Consider the following 12,912-nt stretch of genomic DNA (forward strand, 5'->3'; position numbering starts at 1 on the left):
TCTTAGCCTTTGCCGCATTGGCTTAGCACCTTCCTTTAGCTCTATATGCATCTCTTCTCCTTTGAGCCCTCTAATCTCTTCATATGAAGAAATGAACAAATCAGGAAAACTAGCCAGCATGTGCAAATATATCTCCTTCTCCATGGTTGAGAGGTCTCCACTGATCATTTGTGTCATCAGTTCCTCCTTCTTTGACAATTCAATCTTGGTTGCATCAGCTCTTCAATCACTTCATAAGGCCCTTCACTTTTATCTTTAATCTCATTTGCAAATGCAACTAAACAAGACTCATGGATTTCTTTGTCCTTTAGAAGAAATGCATCATCAACATTCTCATCATTACTGGTAGTACTATCAATGTCCTCGTCAGACACTGTGGAATAGTCTTCATCACTAGACTCATCCTCATCTTTATAAAGTTCCTCCAATTGTTTCCCTATGTCCATATTATATAGCTTCTTTCCATAGAGGCTAATTGTACCACGTCTCCAATCTTGAACACCTCCCATTGCACGTAACCATGGCCTGACCATGGCCTGCCCAGTATACTAGGATATGCTCCCAACCCCGCTGGCATCATATGAAAATCAACCACCACCTTTGCATCATACACCTCCACTTCTAAGCTCTTTACAACACCAAACATTTTAATTTTTGATGGTTTTCCAATCTGATCTGAAAGCCTGACACTCCAGTCACTGTAAGACCCATCTTCTCAACGCATGAGTGTGTTATGACACATATTTGGGCTCCACCATCAACATAATCTTGTCCCATATTTTTTCTTTTGTGCCACACATCTACTATTGGATAAATGTTTGGTAGCTCATCCATCGCCAACACCTTCACTGCACCTCTCTCTAGTTCTTTCTCCATTGGATTAACCATCCTCTTCCACTCTTGCTTTAGCTTAGGCACCTTCTCTATAAGCTTCCCAAATGTAACATCTGCTTTCCTACTTGTCAGATACTCCTTCAAGTCATAGCTTAATTGTCCATCCTATAAAACATGAAACTTGCAATGAGCCCTTCTTTTCCTCTTGGCCTTGACATCCTCGTCTTCATTGCTCTTTCCCTTCTTCTTACTAGGACCTGCACCATTTCTTCCTTCCTTATCCTGCGTGGTCCTCTTCCCAATAGGTATCACTAATGTATCCTCCAGCTTTGCTACCTTCTCCAAGGTGTCTACACTTATCACTTTTGTCTTTCCCTTTTCCTCTTGGGTTAATCCACTGGTTCCTTCTTCTCCCTTAATCTCAATGCCATAATCATTTGACCTAGTTAGCACATATCTTGGAAATGGATACATGTCTCCCCCCATCCTTGGTGGCTTATCACATTGTGGGTTGATGTGGCCCAACTCTCCGCAATTATAACACGTGGGTGTCTGCCTCCAGACCCTACCATTGCTTTGTCCAACACCATTCTTGGGTTTTTCTTCACCTCATAACTAATTTGCAAACGTCACACGACCTCGATTATTTTCCACATTTCCTAGCATGTTTAGGCTCAGATTCTTCATTAAATCTACCACTTGCCTCATGTCTTGCCTTAGCTCATCATCTTGCACTACTGCAGTGACCACTCATGGCATAACCTAAGGAGTAACAGAAACCATTGGTTCATGATGAACCCCGGCATGCGACCTTGCAAAGAATCCATAGGCTGAAACTCAGACCTCCTTGGCAAAGACTCTACTCCTAAGCTGACTCAATTTCTTCTCAGCTTCCACTCTTTGTTCTGCTACATCCAGTGCATCTTCATATGTCCTAGGCTTCTTTAGCTCCACTCTCCACCGTATATTCATTAGGAGATTTCGGAGGTCTTTTGGAGGGCCTTTTAGAAGACAGAGGAAAAAGCGCTCTTCCAATGAAAGAAGAGCTTATGTTACATAGAAAAATAGATTGATATTTAAAAAAATATAAAAAAAGATGTCAGTGGTTCTTGAAAATGGGAGTATTTTCATTCAATGCGAATGTCTTTTTCTTGAGGTAGGCGACACTCATTTAATATGGCTTTCCTCATCGTTGAAATTTAAAAAATTCACAAAACTATCAATTGGTGTTGGAATTTGAAGCTTTTGACACTACCAATGCATCTGGAACGTCCAAAAACTTAAGAAATGCCTATCTACTTGCCTCAATCTGACACCCGAAGAGGGAGAAATCGCCAAAAAACCCTAAAAAGGGGATTTTGAATCATGGCGCGCGAGGGACCGTCAAGAGAATTCTAGATGACCCTCTGCGCGCCGTGATCCAACTTTTTAATTTTTTTTCTCACGGCACGCGAAGGCCATTTGGAATTTTCCAGATGGTCCCCTTGCGCTCCATGAGGCAAAATCTCCTTTTTAGGGGTATTTTGACAATTTCTCCCTCTCCGGCTGTCAGATTGAGGCAAGTAGATAGATGTTTTTTAAGTTTTTGGACAATTGATAATTTTGTGATTTTTTAAATTTCAATGATGACGAAAGCTATATTGAATGAGCGTCGTATATTTCATGAAAATGACACACATTGAATGAAAAAGTGATCGTTTTCAAGGATTTTTGAAAAGTTGGTTCACTTTTTAGAGTGTTCACTTGTCCTTTTGGAAGTACGCAACAAGTGCAAGTATATTTTAAGAACATTTTCTAGAGAGAGAAATAGAATTTCTTAGAAGGCCCTTCAAATGACCTCTGACATCTCCTAATGCTCCCAAAGACCATCCAAGAACCTGCCCTTCTTCATCATGTCAGGTGAGGGTAGCTGTGGTGCTAAGGCCTTGCACATCCGCTCCCATACCATTGAAAACTTACGTATGTACTCATCTACTGGCTCACCTTCCCTTTGCACCAAACCCTGTACTTCTTGCCACACTTTGTCAGGATCTTCTGTCTTCACAAGCTCCACTTCCAATCCATGCCTTAGATTATCCCAACTTAATCTCACAGGTGGATTAGCTGCAAGCAACTCCTCTTCAAATGCTTTGGACCAAACTCGTGCATCACTCTTCAAACAAACCTGGAGAAGACATAACATCTGCACTGGATCATGAATCTGGTTGCTAATGCAGGCAACCTCCATCTTTTCCAAAAAGTCTTCCACATCTTCATCACTTCTTCCATGACATTTCAAATAAGAGAAAGCCATGGCTACCCAACTTTCGATGCTTTGAGAATCCCTTTTAACACAGGTGCAAGAACCCAAAACTTTTTATTGACTCAATCCACAGAAACTTCAATGGAGCTCAAGCTTTAGAAAAGGATGACCACATGCACATCAAATGAGTTTTCATAGTTAATTATCGGAATTATAACAGGCAAAGGAGACTCCAGTATCTCTCTTAATCTTCTTGGCCCAAACATAAAGACTATGCGTTGCTAGTAAAAGATCTTCCTATCCACATGAACATTTGTCTGGATTCTTGTGCAAAATCAAAAGGAGTTAACTGAGGTCCGTCGTGATTATCCATTAAAGGCCAACCGGAGCTCCCAAGAAAGCACACTTGACTAATTACCCTCTGATTTTGCCACAGTTTTAGTAGAATATAACAACGTAAATGGCTCAAAAGACCAAAAAACCAGCCATCACAACTTGGAAAATTTTGGCATCATTTCCCAAGCATTAGAGCAGTAAAAACCCAAAATATAGACTGTATATGTATGCATAACCTGCCAACAATGGCACCCAAGCATCAAGTATGTAACATTTAATGGCCTAGTAGCTTGTGTATCGTGGAAAATAGCATAAACATAGTGAGCATTTCATTAGAATAGATTCCTAATGAGCATAGCAAGAGTGCTTGGATGGAGATTTTCACCCATCGAAGTTGACTTATGTTGGTTGTTATAGTCATTTAGGTGTTCTGCAACTAAACCACCCCATCAAGGGAGATATTTTACAATACAATTCTTTGTGTTCCTTCAATAACTAGCTAGTGCAATGAAGATGGAAGCTTCAAGCACTAAGAAAACACTTATAAAACACAACATCAATTCCCTCACAGTCTCAGACCCAAATCCTCACATACCTTCGAAGATGGTGAGAGCTAGCGGGATATGAGAGTAGATTGAGAGGAAGAAGGAGTAGTCTTACCAGAAATAAGTATATCTCCTCACATAATCACTCATAATAGCTTAGCATAGCTTAGTAATTAGCATGGTAGAGGAGATGAGCATGCATTGAATCTTGGCTCTTGGTTAGATTTGCATCACACATCCAAGATTTGTTGGTGTAGGCCTCCCTTCTCCAAGCTTGGAGTAGATGATGAGGTTTCCATTAAAGCTTGAGAAGGAGGTAGAGAGAGAGAGAGAGAGAGAGAGAGAGAGAGAGAGAGAGAGAGAGAGAGAGAGAGAGAGAGAGAGAGAGAGAGAGAGAGAGAGAGAGTCTTTTTGATTCACACATGAGATTGTGTGAGTGTGTGTGTGATATGCCTTGCCAAAATCAGTCCCCCTCTCTCTCTTGGTCGACCCCTCTTGCAAAATACTCATGCTGACACCCCATTGGACCCTGCAAAGCTTAGCCAATGAAAATTGAGAATCATAACTGATAGCCTTGTGACATGTGTCCCTCTTTCCCCTTTTGTGAGAGCTTTAGTTAATTAATTAATGCAATTAAACTCTCATTGGACCCCTTTGTCTTTTGGCCAATAGGAAGCAGGCAAGCCATTGGGCTGTTGAGTGCTCATTGGACCCCTTGGGAGACTGTCAAATAGTGTTCTAGAGAGCTTAATTCCTATTAGTTATTTTGTCAAGTGTTTTTAAATGAATTAAACTCAAAGTACTCTAGCCTAATTCTCATTGGTCCACCTCTATGGCCATCCAATAGGATTTGAGTGCACCTTGGGGGCAACTGGGCTAGGGAGCTGACACGTGTCCCTTATTCCCTTTGTGTGAAGGGCTTGCAAGAGTGTGTGTGTGTGGGTTTCTCTCTCATCCCCTACTAAAAGGGCTAACCCCCTCCTATGTAGGAGCTTGCAAATATATTTTGGCACACTACAAAGCATCCAATTTCCCTAGGGTTGGACCATTGGACATAACCTTTGAATTTTGGAACCTTAGCATTTTGGAAGTCTTAATGGGCTGAAGCTTAGGGTCTTTGAAGCCCATTGTTGCACATTGCTCTTTTGCAGATGGCCCCCCCTTTGGATCCCTGCTGTGGCCGGTTTGCCACCTTAACCAATATTCTATCTTTTTCTCCCCTAGTACTTCTCCATATTAAATGATCAATTTAACATGAGAAAATCATTTAGGAGAATTGGATATTAGTTATTATTAGCTCTCTCTTGAAATCATAGTCGTCCTTGACTATGGGGTAGAGAAGATAAAGCCTATTCATTAGTGCTTTTTCTAGCGGGTAGAGGATCCCCATCTTACCCTACGACATTGTTCCAGAATGGATGACTAATCCATTTGGCGCTTGAGAGACTAAGGATGCCGCAAGCATGTCTACACATTAGTCCTTTCAATCTTCCATAGTAGAGTGACAAGCTCTACTTGGTGTTTGGAAGACGTCGTCTCCACAAACTTGATTCTAAGCATGCATACTACTCTAGGGAAGCATTGTAAGCATTGAAAAGGTTTAGGTTATCCTTTATTATATGCCTTGCATCCATGTAGCATCTTCAAAAGGATAGTTCTTAAACTTAATAAGATGTCGTCGGATAATCTTACCACCTCTTAATACCTTGTCTTCATGTCGAAGGACTCAGGCTGCAGGACCTCTTCTTGGTCCTCGATCTCCGGTGGGTCTTCAATAGTTGGTTCTTGAGGTGGCTCTCCTTTGTAAGGCTTTAGTACGCTCACATGGAAAGCATTGTGTATGAGCCAATGACTGGGCAACTTGAGTTGATAGGCCATCTCATTGATTGGTCTAAGAATTTGGAAGGGACCATATTACCTTTTTGCTAACTTAGCATAGTAATTTTGGTTTCCCGTAGGATTCTTTCCCGTGGTGTGCCTTAATCGAGCCTTGGGAAATTTAAGCAAGACCTGATCATTTTCTTTAAAGGCTTGGGCTCTTCTGTGCTTATCATTAGCATCCTTTTGCCTTTCCTGTGAGATAGAGATAGCATCCTTAATCTTTTGGAAATATTCTTGTAGGTCTCGGCTATACTCATCTGCAACGATGATCTTCCCATGTACTTTAAGTAGCAGGGGACTTTGGATCTTCCCTCAATTGCCTCGAAAGGTACTTTTCCCGTGGAAGTATGTACAATGTTGTTGTAGGCATACTCCACTAAGGGTAAGTACTTCTCCCATTGGTACCTTTGATCTACTTCCATTACATAGGCTTTTAGTAGATCAAGACATTTTAGGTTAGCTATTTCACTTTGGCCATCCGTTTGTGGGTGATAGGCCAAAGAGAAGTTTAGCCTTGTCCCTAAATTCTCAAAGAGACCCTTCCAAACATTACTGGTCATTCTAGGATCTCTATCCGACACTATGGACATTGGAAAGCCATGGTACTTGAAGATTTGTGAGATGAAGAGGGTTGCCATTTGATGGGCTTTGATAGTCTTTTTGACAGGTATAAAATGAGCTTGTTTGTTGAACCTGTCTACTATCGTCCATATTCTTGTATTCCCATGGATAGACTTGGGCAATCCAAAGAAAAAATCCATGGATATGCTCTCCCATCGTGAATTAGGGATTGGCAATGGTTGAAGCAATCCAGGTTGCTTCCCTCTATCAAACTTCGTCTTTTGGCATACCACACATTTAGAAGCATACTCTTGTATGTTTTCTTTCATGGTCGGCCAATAGAAATACGGTCCAATCCCTTTTAGGGTATACTGAATCCCTCTATGCCCAGCATAAGGATGAGCATGAGATTCATACATTACGTTCTCACGTAGTGAGTTGGTAACGCATAGTCTATTGCCATAGAGAAGATAGCCATCTTGTAAAGTAAATGTCTCCTCTTTATTCCCTAGTGCAGGGGCTGAAATCACATCTCTAAAATCGGTATCAATAGTGTACTCATCTATCACAGAAGATAGATCATTGTGAGTTGCTATGGAAACTGCATTCACTCTCGGTCGTCTTGAGAGTGCATCGGCTACTTGATTATGCTTGCCAGCAATGTGAGCAATATGAAAATGAAATTGCAAAAGAGAATTTGCCCACCTCATTTGTTTGTCAGAGAGCGTGGCCTGTGTCATGAAGTACTTAAGGCTTTGGTGATCCGTCCATAGAATGAAAGGAGTCCCCAATAAATAGTGCTTTCACAAATCTAAGGCATTAGAACTGCGAGGAGTTCCTTTCCATATATGCCTAGAGCTTGCTCAATAGGTTCGATCCTTCGACTTTCATATGATATGGTGTGCCCTTCTTGGAGCAAAACAACTTCAAGGCAATCACTACAAGTGTCACATTGGACCTCAAATGGCTTTGAGAGATTCGGCAGTGAAAGCACAGGTTGAGAGATAAGCTTTTCTTTAAGCCTTTTGAAAGCATTGTTCTCCTTGGCAAACCATATATACCTAACGTTTTTCTTTGTTAGGTCATTTAATGGTCCCGAGATTAGTGAGAACTTTTCTATGAAGCTCTATAGTATGCACACAAACCTATAAAGCTTCTTAGTTCATGAAGATTCCTTGGATTAGGCCATCCTTTTGTTACCTCTAGCTTTGATGGATCCATTGGGATACCACCTTGAGAGATAATGTGACCTAAATATTGAATTTCTTGTAAGAAAAACTCACTTTTCTTTCGATTAAGATAAAGTTTACTCTCTCGTAAGACTTGAAATATTACGTGGAGATGTTGCTTGTGTCGTCTAATGAATTAGAGTAGATGATAATATCATCAAAGAACACTTTAGTAAAGGTTCGGTGAGGCCTGAATAGCTTTTCCTTCAAGCGATTGAATGTGGCTGGTGCATTGGTCAAGCCAAAAGGCATGACAATGTGTTGGTAAAGACCAAATGTAGTGCAAAATGCGGTCTTTACAATGTCTTGATCAAATATCCTTATTTGATGGTAGCCACTTTTTAGGTCAATTCTACTAAAGTAGGGTGACCCTTGTAGCTTATCAAATAAGTCTTCTACCCGTGGAATGGGAAACCTATTTTTGGTAGTGATCCTTTTTAGTGCTCTATAGTCGACACACATACAATATGTGCCGTCTTTATTTTGCACTAATAACACAGGTGAACAAAATGAGATGAGCTAGGCCTAACCATTCCCTTCTCAACTAACTCATGCACTTGCTACATAATCTCCTACCTTCTTTGATGGTAGCCACTTTTTAGGTCAATTCTACTAAAGTAGGGTGACCCTTGTAGCTTATCAAATAGGTCTTCTACCCGTGGAACGGGAGACGTATTTTTGGTAGTGATCCTATTTAGTGATCTATGGTCGACACACATACGATATGTGCCGTCTTTATTTTGCACTAATAACACAGGTGAACAAAATGGAGATGAGCTAGGCCTAACCATGCCCTTCTCAACTAACTCATGCACTTGCCGCATAATCTCCTCTTGTTGAGCTTGAGAAACTCTATAGGGAGGTTTATTAGGCGGTGAACTTCTTGGAAGAAGTTCAATTCCATGGTCATCATTGCCTCATTTAGGAGGTAGTTCACAAGGGATGTCGTCAATAAAAACATCTTGAAATCCCTTGACAAAATTGGATAGCTCTAATTCCTTGTGATTGTTTATGTTTTCTTTTGCTAAAGCATTAGGTTCATTTTGAGAATCTTTAACAAAAATCATGTACACGGAAATAGAGCTCTTTATTGACTTATTGAAAGCTTGCGTATGTACAATGGGTATGGTGTTACCCATCTCCTTAGCGTCTATGTACATATCTTTTTCACTGAACCTAAAGTAGATTTTCATTTCAGGGAATTTAACATTGGCAGCCATGCAATGAAACCATGGTGCCCCTAGGATTACATCCTCGTGCTTGAGAGGAGAGATAAAGAAGTCCTCTTTGTCCACATAGCTTTGGACATGGAGCCTCAATTTCTCGATTAAGGGAGTGACTGAAGCTTCTTGCTCCTTGAAATCACCATCGGTGGATAGGACATCTCCCATCTCATAGGCTTGGATGCCTAGCTTGGTGGCCAACTCTGTGGATATGAAATTGTGAGTAGAACCAGGGTCAAAGAGAATAAAAGCATCATGTTATCTTACGTTTCCCCAAGCATGGCATAGAGGAGATCCTTTGTCGTGAGCTTTCTCTTCTTAGATTTCAACCAAGGTAGCTCTAGGAGGATCATGGCTGGTATTCTTTTGGGGACAAGTGCGGTACACATGCCCTTGCTCGCCGCATTTGAAACAACGGTTATCCTTGCAATAACGCTCAAGCTCTTCACGAGAGAGTTTATTTTTGCCTTTGTAAACTTTCTTCTCCTTAGCTTTGTTGTTATTGGAATTGCCCTTAAAAGACTTTTGGACATTGTCCTTCCCCTTAGGCTCATTAGAACCCTTCTTTTCTGTGGGCTTAGGATTTATCTTAGCCCCTGTTTAGATATTGATTCGTGAAGCCACCATGGTATGGTGGTATGACCGCAGATATGGTGCATAGCCTTTGGAAGTTAACATACTCCACCATTTCTTCAGTTAAGACCGCACAAAATTGTTGGTTTTGCTCTCCAAAATCCATCTTTTTGAAGACAATGTCTTTGAGATGTACGTCCCAAAACTTGTCTACATATTTGTGAATGGATTTTTAGGGAGAGAGCTTCAAGCTTTGCCATTCGGTGAGTACTTTGTCTTTGGCATCGGTGACCAAAAACTCCTTCATAATGGAAGCTCTTAAAGCTTTCCATGTTCATGAAGCTTCACCGTTTGCCCATAGGCTAGACCATCATTGCCTGGCGGACTTTTGAAAATGCATAGCTACATGGTGTAGCTTAGAGGACTTTGTGAAGCCCTCATCTCCAAACGCCGCATCACATTGTTGGATGAAAGCCAAGACTTTGTCCGTAGCACCAAAGGTGCCATTGTAGGTAAAGAAAGAGATTCTCTTTCCTCCCTCTTTGAACTTCTTTAGCATGGATGATCTCTTCCATGTGGCATAGGATTTCCTATGGCCTCTTCTTTTTGATGGTTCAAAAGTTACACCATCGCTTTCTTCAGAAGATGAAGAATTTGAGGAAGATGGAGAAGAGGGTGACCTCTTTCTGGCCTTTCTCTTGCCTTGGTCCTCCTTGTCCTCACCATCACTTTCTTCATAAGAGGAAGAGGATGAAGAACATGGAGAAGAGGGTGACCTATTTCTCGCCTTTTTCTTCTCTTTTTTGTCATCCCTCTTTGAATTATGGTGTGGAGAGGTGTGTGATGGTCTTCTACGTTTAGGAGGTGATGGAGAGAATTTTGCCCGCCATCTTCGTGGAACCATCTTTGCCGAGGTGGCAGGAGACTCACTTATTTCTCATTCTTTAGGTGGGGGCTCTTGAGTTCTCCTTCGTGAAGGAGAGGTGTCATCAAGTAGAAGATTTTTGAGCCCTTCATACAGCTCCTCTTCTTCTTCCCGAATCGGAGAGAGGTCTCTTTTGGAAGTCTCGCAAGGAGGCTTCCTAGGTACTCTCTTGTCATGGTGGAGAGTTTGGAGAATCCCATGAGCATGAAGCTGCTGTTGCACTTCACTTTGGAGGGATGGATTGCCCATGGCTTGTTGAAGCCTAGAAACAAGGTAGTTAACAAGCATAGGGACATCATTAGTAGCCTGCTCATTAGCAAAATCAAAGCTATCAACATTAATTTCACTCTCTTTACTATTGTCAAAACCATTCTAGCAACTTTTAGGTGTAAACTTTTTTAGGTGTACTTTGGAACTTCATGCCCTAGTTGCTACTCCTCTTTACCCCTTTAGAAAAGCACTCAAGCTCCTGTACCCATGGCTTGAAAATCATTAATTGCAAGGAATAGAAGAGAGGGTCTTTCAACACCAAAACAACACCGACTCCTGTCAAGCTTCTAATAGCTCACCAGTGGTTAAGCCATAGGCAAGCCCCATAGGACTCTACTATTAAGACCATATCTCTTGACGGTGATGCCTTGTTATCTGCACGAAGGTAGGTGCACTGCAAGGCTGAAAAATCCCTATTCTACTCACTCAATTGCAATTAATAATACCAACAATTTATAGCTAGCTTGAGGACCTCCCTTCTTGAGCAAGAAAAGAGAAACCTTGTGCTCTGATACCACTGTAACATTTAATGTCCTAGTAACTTGTGTGTAGTGGAAAATAAGCATAGGAAGAGTGCTTGGATGGAGAGAGCAACAAAAAGCATAACACCTAGTTAGATAGGCATGAACAATACTTCAAAAGAGAGAGAAATTAAGCTATTGACGACAATTGAGGACCGGATTTATATGGAGCCGGTCCCCCCTCCAAAAGGCTTTGTATTATAGGTTTCCCCCATCAAGGGAGACATTTTAATTGAGGACCGGATTTATATGGAGCTGGTCCCCCCTCCAAGGCTTTGTATTATAGGTTTCCCCCATTAAGGGAGACATTTTACAATACAATTATTTGTGTTCCTTCAATAACTAGCTAGTGCAATGAAGATGGAAGCTTCAAGAACTAAGCAAACACTTATAAAACACAACATGAATTCCCTCACAGTCTCAGACCTAAGACCTCACACACCTTTGAAGATGGTGAGAGCTAGTAGGGTATGAGAGTAGATTGAGAGGAAGAAGGAGTAGTCTTACGAGAAAGAATTATATCTCCTCACATAATCATTCATAATAGCTTAGCATAGCTTAGTAGCTTGGAGTAAATGATGAGCTTTCCATTAAAGCTTGAGAAGGAGAGAGAGAGAGAGAGAGAGAGAGAGAGAGAGAGAGAGAGAGAGAGAGAGAGAGAGAGAGAGAGAGAGAGAGAGAGAGAGAGAGAGAGTCTTCTTGCTTTACACATGAGATTGTGTGAGTGTGTGTGCTTGTGTGTGATAATGCCTTGACAAAATCAGTCCCCCTCTCTCTTGGTCGACCCCTCTTGCAAAATACTCATGCTTACACCCCATTGGACCCTGCAAAGCTTAGCCAATGAAAATTGAGAAGCATAAGTGATAGCCTTGTGACCTGTGTCTCCCTTTCCCCTTTTGTGAGAGCTTTAGGTAATTAATTAATGCAATTAAACTCTCATTGGACCCCTTTGTCTTCTGGTCAATAGGAAGCAGGTAAGCCATTGGGCTGCCGAATGCTCATTGGACCCCTTGGGAGACTGTCCAATAGTCTTCTAGAGAGCTTAATTCCTATTGGTTCTTTTGTCAAGTGTTTTTAAATGAATTAAACTAAAATTACTCTAGCCTAATTCTCATTGGTCCACCTATATGGACATCCAATAGGATTTGAATGCACCTTGGGGGCAACTCGGCTAGAGAGTTGACATGTGTCCCTTATTCACTTTGTGTGAAGGGCTTGAAAGAGAGTGTGTGTGTGTGTGTGTGTTTATCTCTCATCCCCTACTAAAAGGGCTTGCCCCCCTCCTATGTATGAGCTTGCAAAGACATTTTGGCACACTACAAAGCATCCGATTTTCCCTAGGGTTGGACCATTGGACATAACCTTTGAAATGGTTTTAATGGTCTGAACCTTAGGGTCTTTAAAGCCCATTGTTGCACATTGCTCTTTTGCAGATGGATGCCTCTTTAGATCCCTATTTTTCCTCCTTTGGATCCCTACTGTGGCTAGTCTGCCAACTTAACCAATATTCTAGATTTTTCTCCCCTGGTACTTCCCCATATTAAATGACCAGTTTAATGTGAGGTCCCCACCCCGCCGTCTCAAACGGTGGATCTGATGGTAAACTTGGCGGCCACTAGATCTATAGCGGAAGCAAACAAAGTGGTTTAGGATTCATCTAGTGGACGATCTCTCATCGCAAAGTGAGTCGAGTTCGAGCCTACTAGCAACGAGACATAGCTCCACCTCGCAGGGGAAGCGTGATTAACTTATCTATCGATCCTAAGACCCAC

Source organism: Adiantum capillus-veneris, chromosome 15 (genome assembly GCF_014529385.1).
Source record: "Adiantum capillus-veneris isolate H3 chromosome 15, ASM1452938v2, whole genome shotgun sequence".
Classification (NCBI taxonomy): Eukaryota; Viridiplantae; Streptophyta; class Polypodiopsida; order Polypodiales; family Pteridaceae; genus Adiantum; species Adiantum capillus-veneris.